This window comes from Microtus oregoni, unplaced genomic scaffold (assembly GCF_018167655.1).
Source record: "Microtus oregoni isolate MIOR12 unplaced genomic scaffold, Mior012 000055F_ref0000237, whole genome shotgun sequence".
NCBI classification, from domain to species: domain Eukaryota; kingdom Metazoa; phylum Chordata; class Mammalia; order Rodentia; family Cricetidae; genus Microtus; species Microtus oregoni.
In genome coordinates, this window is record NW_024543831.1 from 13,745,314 (window position 1) to 13,757,481 (window position 12,168).

The following is a 12,168-nucleotide window of genomic DNA, read 5'->3' on the forward strand; positions in this document are numbered from 1 at the left end:
GCTAGCCTTCCATTTCTGGTCAAAAATAAGTTAAAGTTTAGTAAAACAAAGTTGAGTTTATAATCCTAGAACTTGGGAGACTAAAGCAGGATTGTAATGAGTTTGAGACCAGCCTGGGCTACATAGTGAATTCCAGACCAGCCTGGGCTACACAGTGAATTCCAGACCAGCCTGGGCTACATAGTGAATTCCAGACCAGCCTGGGCTACATAGTGAATTCCAGAGCAGTCTGGCCTACAAAGAAAGATCTTGACTCAAAAAAATAAAGCCTGGGGCTGGAGAGATGGCTCAGTGGTTAAGAGCATTGCCTGCTCTTCCAAAGGTCCTGAGTTCAATTCCCAGCAACCACATGGTGGCTCACAACCATCTGTAATGAGGTCTGGTGCCCTCTTCTGGCCTGCAGACATACACACAGACAGACTATTGTATACATAATAAATAAATAAATTAATTAAAAAAAAGTAAAGCCTGATGTAGTGGCTCATGTCCTTAATCCCGGAACTTGGGAGGCAGAGGCAGGCAGATCTCTGAGTTCGAGCCCAGCCTGATCTTCATAGCCATAGCCAGTTCCAGCCTAGGCTACATTGAGAGACCCTGTTTCAGAAAAATAAAATAAAATAAAATGAAGGAAGGAAGGAAATAAAGAAAAAGAAAAGAGAAAAAAGGATAAATAAAAGATAAATGATATCTGTGGGTCATATTCCCACTAAAGGCCGTGTGGGTGTCCGTGGTCTGTGCTGCTGCCTAAGGCCATGTTGATGTCCATGGCTGGGCTCCTGCTGGAGACCATATTGATGTTCGTGGCTCATGTTGACCTGGAAGTCATGTTGATGACTTCTTATGCTGCAACCAAGAGCCATCTAGATATTCATCATCTTTACTGACACCAGAGACCATGCTGAGGTCTGTGGCGCATGCTGACAACCAAAGACCATATGGATGTTCATGGTCAGCAAAAACCATTTGGAAGCCGGGTAGTGATGGTGCATGCCTTTAATCCCAGTACTTGGGAAGCAGAAGAAGGTGGATCTCTGTGAGTTCAAGCCCAGCCTGGTCCACAGAGTTAGTTTCAGGACAGCTAGGACTGTTACACAGAGAAACCCTGTCTCGGGGGGGGGAAAAACACGTGGAAGTCCATAATCCATGCTAACGCTGACTGTTACGGACAAGGAAGCTACTTCTGCAGTCGTGGCTATGAGTGGTGCAGACTCACGGTTGAGAAAGAAGGACATAGAAGGCTTCTGTGACAACCCTTACCTCTCCACAACCCCACCTCCCAAGAAGATAACAACCTTGACAGAAAGCCATCAAAGAGAACTCTTAAAAAGCATGAAAAGGATGCTGAAGTGTAGATGTCCACAGATTGTGGCTTCTGGTGGGGGTGGGGTGGGAAAGGACTCGGTTCCTTTAAGGGGCTGGCCACTGGGGGTTTGACAGTGTTCCAGTGAGTATATGGGTAACACAAATTGGATATGTTTTTTCTTCCTCCTCCTCTTCCTCCTCTGCCTTTCTTTTTTGGGGAGGAGTTCACAAGGGTGGAGAGGCAGAGCTGGAAGGACTGAGGAGTGAGTGCCTTATGTGAAATCCCCAAATAGAAAAATATTACATTGGAAAAGATGAAGAATAAGCAATAAATATCAACCTTTGCATAGAAGTGTTTGCAGATAAGATGTCTGGAGGGGAGATAAGACCTGCCTGCTGGTGATGATTATGAGCTGAGGGACAGACTCATGCAACCCGTCAGACAAGCTTCTCTATTCTTATACATGTTTGAAATGGTCCATAATATAAAAGGCTAAATACTCCTGATTTGGACCTTGAGATTTCTGTCCGGTGCTCCAATGTGGGTCTCTGTCTCTGTCTCCGTTTATCGCCTGATGAAGGTTAATATTCAGGAGGATGCCTATATGTTTTTCTTTGGGTTCTCCTTCTTATTTAGCTTCTCTAGGATCACTAATTATAGGCTCAATGTCCTTTATTTATGGCTAGAAACCAAATATGAGTACATCCCATGATCCTACTGCACATACTGGCTTTGTGGGAGCCTAGGCAGTTTGAATGCTCACCTTACTAGACCTGGATGGAGGTGGGTGGTCCTTGGACTTCCCACAGGGCAGGGAACACTGATTGCTCTTTGGGCTGATGAGGGAGGGGGACTTGATTGGGGGAGGGGGAGGGAAATGGGAGGCGGTGGCGGGAAAGAGACAGAAATCTTTAATAAATAAATAAATAAAATAAAAGGCTAAATACTACAATTACAGCTGGTAATAAATGAGATTTTTGTTGTTGCTGTTGTTGTTTTTGAGACTGGGCGTCTCTGTGTAGTCCTGGCTGTCCTGGAATTCACTCTGTAGACCAGGTTGGCCTCAAACTCACAGAGATTCACCTGCCTCTGCCTCCCAAGTGCTGGGATTAAAGGTGTGCACCAACACCTCCAACCCAGCATGAGATAAATTTTTAAAGGTGTTATAAGGGGACAGAAAACTAGGAAGTCTCCTTAGAGTGGGTGGTCAAGGAAGGTTTCTCTGAGGAGGTAGCATTTAGCCATGCCGGTGCACATCTGTAATCCCAGCCCTTAGGAAGTAGAGACAGGATCAGGAATTCAAGGCCAGCCTTGGCTATACTTGATGTGGGAGTGATTTCTTATTAATAAAGAAACTGCCTAGACCCATTTGATAGGCCAGCCCTTAGGTAGGCGGAGTAAACAGAATGGAATGCTGGGAGAAAGAAGCTGAGTCAGGGAGTCGCCATGATTCTCCCACTCCAGACAGACGCAGGTTAAGATCATTCCTGGTAAGCCAGCTCGTGGGCTACACAGATTAATAGAAATGGGTTAGATCAATATGTAAAAGCTAGCCAATAAGAAACTGAAACTAATGGGTCAGGCAGTGTTTAAAAGAATACAGTTTCCGTGTAATTATTTCGGGTAAAGCTAGCCATGCGGGCGGCCGCGTGCCAGGGACACAGCCCTGCTGCTCGTAACACAACAGAGTGGCGCCCGACGTGATGGACTAAATCCACTTAAAAACCTGAGAAGGCTTAAAAATAAGGGAGAGAGACTTTAACACAGATTTTTGCTGTTTGTTGGTGGCGTGCTGTAGAGAGATTTCCTGATTCGGCAACAGCAGCAGAAAAAAAAGCTGCGTCATTTTAAAGTGCGGCTTCTTGGGACTGTGCCGCCAGTGCAAACTCTGGCTTTAAAGCATTTCAATGGATTTTATGGGACTGGATGTTTGTGTTCCCGCTTGGAATCGGAAGGAGAGTGCTCTCAGCGCTCCCCGCCTGCACCTGGGCAGATGGCAGAATCAGGCTTAGGCAGGCGGAAGAGCATGGTGGAAGAGACGTGTTTTCAGACTGCGCAGTGCTCTGCGTGTCAGATTTGGTTGTAACTTGGATAAAAAGAGTTTCTGTGCTGCATGCTCAGTCTCAAAATTAAACTGCTGAGTGCGGCTCCAATGAGGACTTGCTGTGTGCCTGGAACTGTGCACAGCTCAGGGGTACCAAATGGATCTGAGGCAGGAGCAGCTGCTCCTTGATGAACTGTGCTGCTTGGCAGGAACTACCGTAATTACCATAATAACAGCACAGTTAAGGTTTAGACTGGGCAGGACACAGGTGGTACCGTATTACCTGTACATGGTGCAACTTAAGTTTTTAAGAAGTGCTTAACATTTTAAGAAATGCTCCTGGATAGTAAAAATATTACAGATTCACAATAAAACAGATTCAGACATAACAGACCTCAGTGGATCACAGTGTTGGATGAATGTACATAGGCTTGAGAGAGAGAAGAATAAGAATATAGAGAATAAAGTAAATGTCTTTAAAAAAGGGTAAAGTCTTTAAAGAGACAGAGTACAGATAGTTAAGAGATTAAAAGAAATAAAGAAAAATAAGCCACGTAAAAATGGAAAATTCACAGAGAGTCTGGATTATGTACATTGTGTTTTCTTTAAAATTTTTGACTGTAAAGGAGCTAAGTACAGACAGACATTTCATTACATGGGCTGCCAAGCTAAACCAGAATGGATATAAGGGTATTATGATTTCAAAATTTGGGTCTAAGGATATGATACTTTGGAAAGGGTCTTCTTTTGTTTTCACAGAGGACCAGACCCTGTGGATTTCTTCTATCCCAATTTGGTATGATAGACCACGACCTCCCGAAAAGTTGTTGTGAACATCTTCACAAAATTACTTCACTCAACTGCCAACTGAGATGAACCTGACACACAGGTTACACCCTAAACGATCTGATTAACAGCGCCCCCATTCAGCAGGAAGCAGTTTGGAGAGAAAAAGCTGCGCCCATGTTCCCAAAATATTGTTTATAAATGTTCTTTTACATTTAAAGGGGGAAATGATATAGGTATGAATAATTTGCATTGGTATGGATTTAAAGGTCAATTTTGTTATATATATATGTATTTCTGATCTTGATTAAGGTATTGTGATTGTGTAGTTCATTTAAAAATGTAATGTATAATTAAGAAATATAGGTTAATGGATAATCATCAGTAATAGTCAAGCTTGTAGTCATGTTAGTTAGATTTTCTAGATATATAGAGATACATTTCAGTTAGATAGACATTCTTCATATCTTTCAAAGACTACAGAATATGTCATTTAATGTTTTAATAACTTAGGACTTTTCATGACAATGAGACACTCTGCTCCTGGCAGCACCAATCTACTTCAAGAAGAAGATAGGCATCGAAGAGGATCCTTATGGAGTTTGGTAGCCATTTGGGCAAGAAACTGTTCTTGACTGGACTGTTGCATAAACTGGACAAAGAGAACCCACAGAGAGAGGACTACTGAACTTGCCTAAAGGTGAGACGGTCTTTTGGGGTTCATGACTCATGAAAGAGTCTGCGAGACATTCTACAGGACACAGCAGATAGTGACTGAAATTGAAATGTCTTTGAAATTTCCTGTTTCATGGAAATGTCTGCTGGATATTATGGGCCTGAAGGCTGAAGATGGATGCCCCAACCATACAAAGGAACTTTGGGCGACTGTCCAGGCAGTGAGATGTCTCTGTCATTTCTAGAGTTTTCTTATTTCTTGTTTACTTAGGTAATATTATATCCTTCTGGAGTCTTTGATGGAATTGAAGAATGAATAGATAGTTATTGTTTTCCTTAGTTATGATAAAAGATAAAATAGATATAAATATTGTAACTGTAATTCTTGCTTGATAACTGTTTTGCTATATGTAATTTTACTATGTTAAAGTTAAAGCCTTTCTTTTTTGTTTAAACAGAAAAAGGGGAAATGATGTGGGAGTGATTTCTTATTAATAAAGAAACTGCCTAGACCCATTTGATAGGCCAGCCCTTAGGTAGGCGGAGTAAACAGAATGGAATGCTGGGAGAAAGAAGCTGAGTCAGGGAGTCGCCATGATTCTCCCACTCCAGACAGACGCAGGTTAAGATCATTCCTGGTAAGCCAGCTCGTGGGCTACACAGATTAATAGAAATGGGTTAGATCAATATGTAAAAGCTAGCCAATAAGAAACTGAAACTAATGGGTCAGGCAGTGTTTAAAAGAATACAGTTTCCGTGTAATTATTTCAGGTAAAGCTAGCTGGGTGGCGGGACACAGCCCGCCGCTCCGTATTACAACATATACTGAGACCAGCCTGGGCTACATAAGACCCCATCTCTAAATAAAACAACAACAAAGCTGAATTAACAAGTGCAAATCACATGCACACATATATATATATATCTCGGGGAAGACCACTCTAGACACGGACAGCAACACAAAGGCCATAAGATCCTAGCAAACATGGACGAGGGAACATAAGATGATAAGTCTAGAGTTCCAAAAATGAAGGGGGGCGCCCAAGATGAGACCACGGGGGACCCTGACAGGGAAGCTACCATCTATCCGGAGCATGAAGAGACATGGTGTGATCTGGAATACAACTCCAGAGATCCCTGTGGCCCCTGTTAGTGTTTGCAGAGTACTGTGTCCGTCCAGGCAACCAATAATGAGGGAGTGAGAGCATCAGTTTGGGATTTTTTTTTAGGCTTTGCTCATGGACGTGGTGTAAAGTATGACGGCAAAAACAGAGCAAAGTACCATTCCGAGTCTAGATCTGAGTTCCAAGGTCAGGGATTGCTCTGTCTAGGCTGGGAAACAAGGAGCTTTGTGGCTTAAGTTTTGTGACAAAGGTCACTGAACGCCACTATCAGGACATGGCACAAACCACACAGATGAACACCACACATATCCGTGTATCTGGAGCCCGCCTTCCTTGTCTCACTTTTCCTCATGGATGACCGCCAGAGTCACTTGCCGGCTCTCCAGCTTAGCCAGCACTAACAAGACCTATTTCACCCTTTCCTTGCTAGCTCTTGCTGCCCTTGGGTTGTAAACTTTTCACAATTACTTGTTTATTTTTGGGTTTGTGGCCACGGAACCCAAGCTGGTGCCCCGGAACTATCTATATCACTCAGATTGTATTCAAGCTCATAATAGTCCTTCTGCCTTAGCGTTCTGTGTACCCTGTGCCCGGGAAATGCCTTTGCCTCCCAGGATTCACCTGGCTCTGACAGTTCTTGATGGAGGCCTGTCCCTGCCTCCAGTTTGCTTCTCCTGGCTGCTTCTCTCCACCGACAGGCCTCCCTCCCACACTCCAGCCTGAAGCCCGGTAGAAAATGATCATTCAACAAATATTTGTCCAGTGCTGTTTGTGGGTCAAACTCTCTGCCCTTCCCCCTTCTGACATGAAGGCAGAGCCTCAGCATACAGGGCGGTTATATGCCCATACAAGTAACTCAGTGCCCCTAAGCCACTGTCCACTGGAGTGTGTTAGCGGACTGTCTAGGCAACACAGCAGGATTTAGCCTAAGGCACACAGTAAGCATAGCACGCAGTATGGAGTCACAGGTATGCGCTCAGGCCTGCCTCTGCTGTCTGTCTGAAACACAGCACACCTGGGATAGTAATAGTGTCCACATTTCTGACCTTGTGGTCCTTTTAACCATAGCCATTGTTGGACTAATGTGGGGGATGAGGAAGGAGCTGAAACTGAAAGGTGACCTTGTCTGTGGTCACCCTTGAATTTATCTATGAGAAACTTGGATATGACACTGAGTATCTTAACTCCGTATTGCACTCTGGCCAGTGGCCTCAAAGACCCTCCCTCCCAGACTGATGGTTACCATGATGTCTGGAAATAGCTCACTATACAAACAATGTGGCAAAGGGTCAGGACCCAAGGCTTGGGGTTGGGGGGGAGACTTGACCCCTGGTACAGCCAGGCTATCTATGGTGCGTGGGCCACACAGGGCTTGCTCAATTTGTCTTCTCACCTAGGAAGCAGAACGTCGGAATTCTTGGCACTGTCCCTCTCCAGGGCTTCTTTGGCTCCACCCAAAGTCAATAATCTCAGTCACTCCTCACAGAAGTTTGCTGTGCTGTCTCTGCCCAGCGGATATGGATATGTTTGCTCCGGGAACTCTCCCTACAGCCATCTGGAACTCCGTGGCATGAAAGAGAATCGGAAGCCTGAAGCAACTAAGAATATCAGCGTAGCGAGTACACCTGGGCAGAACTTGTAGTTGGTTCATCAGGTCTGCAGCTCTGCCTCTTAAAGGAAAAGCAGCCAGAGCCTGTGGCCACCTGAGGAGCAGCTAGGTGCTGTCTCACCCTGGCCCTGGCTGCTCCGGCAGCGCCCCTTCCCTCCTCTGTAAAATAGGGTGATCATCTACTGTCTCGCTCTGGCCCTGGCTGCTCCAGCAGCGCCCCTTCCCTCCTCTGTAAAATAGGGTGATCATCTAGTGAAATAATGACCTTTCAGTGTCCACCACAGGCTGCACTGGGCAAGGGTAGAGGCCTCAGGGCCAGTGAGGTTCGAGGGACTGGGACTTACAGCCCTTTCTCAGGGAGACCAGCGAGGAAGTAGCCTGGAATGTCAGCAGTCTCCAGAGCCTTCTGTGCTGTGGGATGATGACCTACAAAATACAGGAGGGACCTGGCACGGGGCGACAGAGGAAGAGAAAGGACCAAACCCATGGAGTCTGGGTTGGGTATCTGGGGACAGGTGGTAGGAGGCAAAAGGGGGACAAGGAGCGCCCACTGCCATCAGAGATAGCTACAAGCACAGCGCCAGGGTCAGCTCTACAGGAAAGAACAGCTCTACATTCAGGGTAGGGGTAAAGAAAAAAAAACAGCAGGAAGAGAAAAAAAGAACTAAAAACAAAATCAAAGTCAGCGGACTTTAAAATTAGATCTCTACAGGTAGAAGCACTGTCAAAGAGTAAACCCAGTCGTTTAGAGTGGAACAAATGAGAATATGTGGGACCCAGCCTTTGAAAGCCAGTCTGCCAGCGGCCGGCAAAAGGTCTTCAGATACGTCAACCCCAAAACTTACATACAGCCCCCGGGAAAAGTTGCTTCCCCCAAGTTATTCGAGATTATTTTTCTACCACATGGGAGAATAGAGGGGAATCCAAGGCAGGCTACGACAGGTGTGATGGTTCACGACTGTAAACCCAGCACGCAGAACATGGAGAATGGAGGATGGCTGAGTTGTTCAAGTTGACGATCTCGAGACAAAAACGTGAGGTTAGCTTCCTCACATACTTCCATCCGTAAATAGCCCAACGTGCTAAGATTCACCGTGTAGTGCTGTCTTCCGTTTCCTATGGGGGAGTGGGGGTGGTAAAGAGGGCCTGCAGGGCCTCACCCATCCTCAAACCAACCACACTTGTGAAGCAGAGGTCTGCTCCCTGTTTTCTTTAGACCTCAAATGAATTCATCAGCACAACTTCAAGGAATGGAGCCAGAGTTGGGTTCAAGACCAGCCCTGCCTGGGCAAATCCATCTTCCGTCTGGCCAAGTCTCAGTCTCTGGAATGTAACTGAGAGGCTGAGCAGGACCCGTGGGTGGAATAGGGAGGCCACAGCTATGTGACAGACACTGCTTTTTAAACAGACTGGACTGCACTAGGGTTTAACTAACAAAACAAACCCAAAAGAAAAATGTTTAGGTTGAATTATGTAGATCCCCAGGGCTGGGTTTTGCAATCAGCCTCTTTATCTGGCAGTGATAAGTTTTGACCTTACCCCATAGTCTCCCCCTGCCCCAGTGGTAGAGAGGGCAGCCGGAGGGCAGTGGTAAGGAAGCAGGTTGGTGTGGGTGAGGGAGCAGTCTGTCAGGCTTGGCTCCCAGAGGTCTGAGTCAGCGGGGCAGGCAGGGTGTGCCTGGTCCACGCATGCTGTGGGAAGGCCCGGGTATAGGAATGTTCCTCCCATCCAAGGGAGGGCCCTGCCCACCGCATCCTGGCATCATGTCCTTCTCCCTTCTGCCTTAGACACCGCAACTCAGCTGCAGACGGGGATGCTCCAAAGCCTGGAACTGTGGCTGATGGGTTCCGCCAGGGGCCTTCAAGAACAGCCTGGTCGCTGGGCAGTGGTGGCACATGCCTTTAATCCCAGCACTTGGGAGGGAGAGGCAGGCGGATCTCTGTGAGTTCGAGATCAGCCTGGTCTACAAGAGCTAGTTCCAGGACAGGCTCCAAAACCACAGAGAAACCCTGTCTCGAAGAAAAAAAAAAAAGGAGAGAGAGAACAGCCTGGTCCTCAGGACTGGCTCAGGGTGAACAAGGCCAGGCCAGCCTGACCAGAGCTGGTCTCTGGCCCCAGAGGATCCCTTGCCCTGCTGGGTGAGGTGGCCAGGTAACATCTTCATTAAGATTCAGGGTCACTATTCTGAACAGTAAAGTTGAACTTGGTGTTGTGGGTCCATCCTGTCTGGACACCCAGACCCCCTAGAGCACAAGCCTATATGTGGTACCTGTAACTTACTCTGCATCTCATCTGGGACATGGGCCTTCTGGATTGCTTGTCCCTCAAAGTTCTCTTGAATCTCATCTAAAGAATCTTCAGGGGGTCTATGAAGTGATAGATGTGGTACCAGTGGCATATACCTATGGAACACCTTTGTTTCAGATCATGTGATTCTGGCTATGTAAGGTTATTATTGTGTGCCAAGGACTGTTGTGATGACATAGCAAAGTGGCTGGGACATATCTGCTAACAGATGGTAACATGTGTGGTCATAGCTGTGGATACACGACACAGCGTGGTGGTGTGACCAAGGTGCAACTCTGTGAGGGGCTCAAGTGTGAGTGGCCGCCGCAGCCTTTGAAAAGTACAGGACTGTGCATCTGTGTCTGTGATTGTGCATCTACAACCCAGGGACCGTGTCTGAGGCTGTAGTACCACGGCTATGGCACGGACGCTCACAGCTCTCCTGTAGCCTAAGGAGACAGGATGTGCAATCTCAGGTCTGCCTCCATCCCCATCTCTACATAAGCACAAAGCAGACTCCTTTTCCAGGGCTGGGCCAAGATTGGGAACCCAGGAGTCCCAACCCCCATCCCAGGTTCTGGTAGCTGCCCAGGACAGAAAAAGAGGCCTTGTTTTCCAACCCCCTCAGAGCAAAGCGAGAGAGGAAACTAGAGGCAGCTGGGCCCAGCTCAGTCTGGAACATCTGCCTAGCATGTGACTAAGGCCAACAAGCCCTGTCACCACAGCATTGCCCCCCCCTCCATACTCCCTCCGTCTCCTGCTGGGGGACATTCTGCCCAGCTCAGAATGAGCACAGATTTCTCCAATGCATACAGATAGAAAAAAACTAGAACAAGGGTTGTGACACCCCCATTCTCCATATACCTGTTACTAGCCAGAGACCTTGGTGCTACTTGGAACAGGTCTATCTCTAGCCTTTATCTTTTTTTTCTTTCTTTTCTTGTTGAGACACTATTTCACCGGGCAGACCAGGCTGGCCCTGAACTCACAGAGATCCACCTGCATCTGCTGGGGTTAAAGGTGTGTGCCACTGTGTCAGACTTAGTTTTCACTTTGTGATTCTTCTCCTAGGCCCAAGCCCCTTTGAGAACCGATCATTTTGATTACAGGAATGGGAGGTGGTTCCTTCTCAGCAAAGGGACACAGGGCAATACTATTTCATAGGGCAGGAAGTGTTAGCAGGGTGCTTTCCAGGCATAGTGGGTTAAGAGGAACATTCCAGAGGGCCTCAGGAAGGAGCCCTACCCTCCATGCATGCTCAGAGCCTTCTCTACAGAAAACTTCATGGAGGTCAAAGCTGAGATGAGGCTACAAACAAGAAGTTAGCTCCTTTACTAGTAGGAAGATGAAGGCAGGCAGGGAGAGGAAAATTCCTCAGAAAGTCCCACATCTGACCTAATTTTGATCCAGCGCCAAGGGGCTCCATTCCAAAAGTTCCTGTAAGGACACTATGGCCTAAATGAGGCTGGCCCATTCCTCACTCCCTGCCATGAGCTCCTCAGACTCTGACCTGACCAAAAGCCTTCCCCAGTGAACCTCACCCTGGAAAAATCCCCTCTGCCTCTGAAAGAGGACCAGCTCGTCTGTGCTCTTTCCATATGTGAAAGAAAAATCTTCCCTGTCACCAGGGCACTTCAAGCTCTAAAATGGGAGCTTGCTGCAGAGTTGGGAACCTGAGACTGATGAGAGTCTCTGCCTGTCCTGTGCTGGACCCGAGCTTTCTAGGGACAGCTCCCTGGAACAGGCATCACCTGGGACTGTGCAGGGCAGTCTCATAGTCTTCTCCTACAATCTTTAGCACAAAGACTATGACACCAGGAACCCCTGTACAGAACTCCACCCATTTTGGAGATAGAGGAGGGGCTAGCAATATAGCTTAGTCAGTAAAGTGCTTATAGCAAGAGCACGAGGACCTGAGTTCAAATCCCTACCATCGGCATAAGTAAAAATCCAGAACTCAGGCATGACCGCACATGCACTGGAAGGCAGAGGCAAGTGAATCTCTCTGTGCCTTCCAGGCCAGCCAAGACTACACACACGCCGTTTGCCTATAATCCCAGCACTGGGTAGGCAAAAACAGGAGGAACCCTAGAGTCCACTGGCCAGCCAGCCTAGCCCAGTTAGTAGGTTTCAGACCCATGAGAAGCTCAAAAGTAAGGTAGAAAGCAACTGGAGACACCCAGTGTGGATCTCTGGCCACCATGAGCATCTCCCCCCAAATACACACACACCGAGGCATAGGCAAATACACATCCACACACACACACCTCAAGGCACAGGCAAATACACACACACACACACAGGCAAATACACACACACACACTGAGGCACAAACACACAC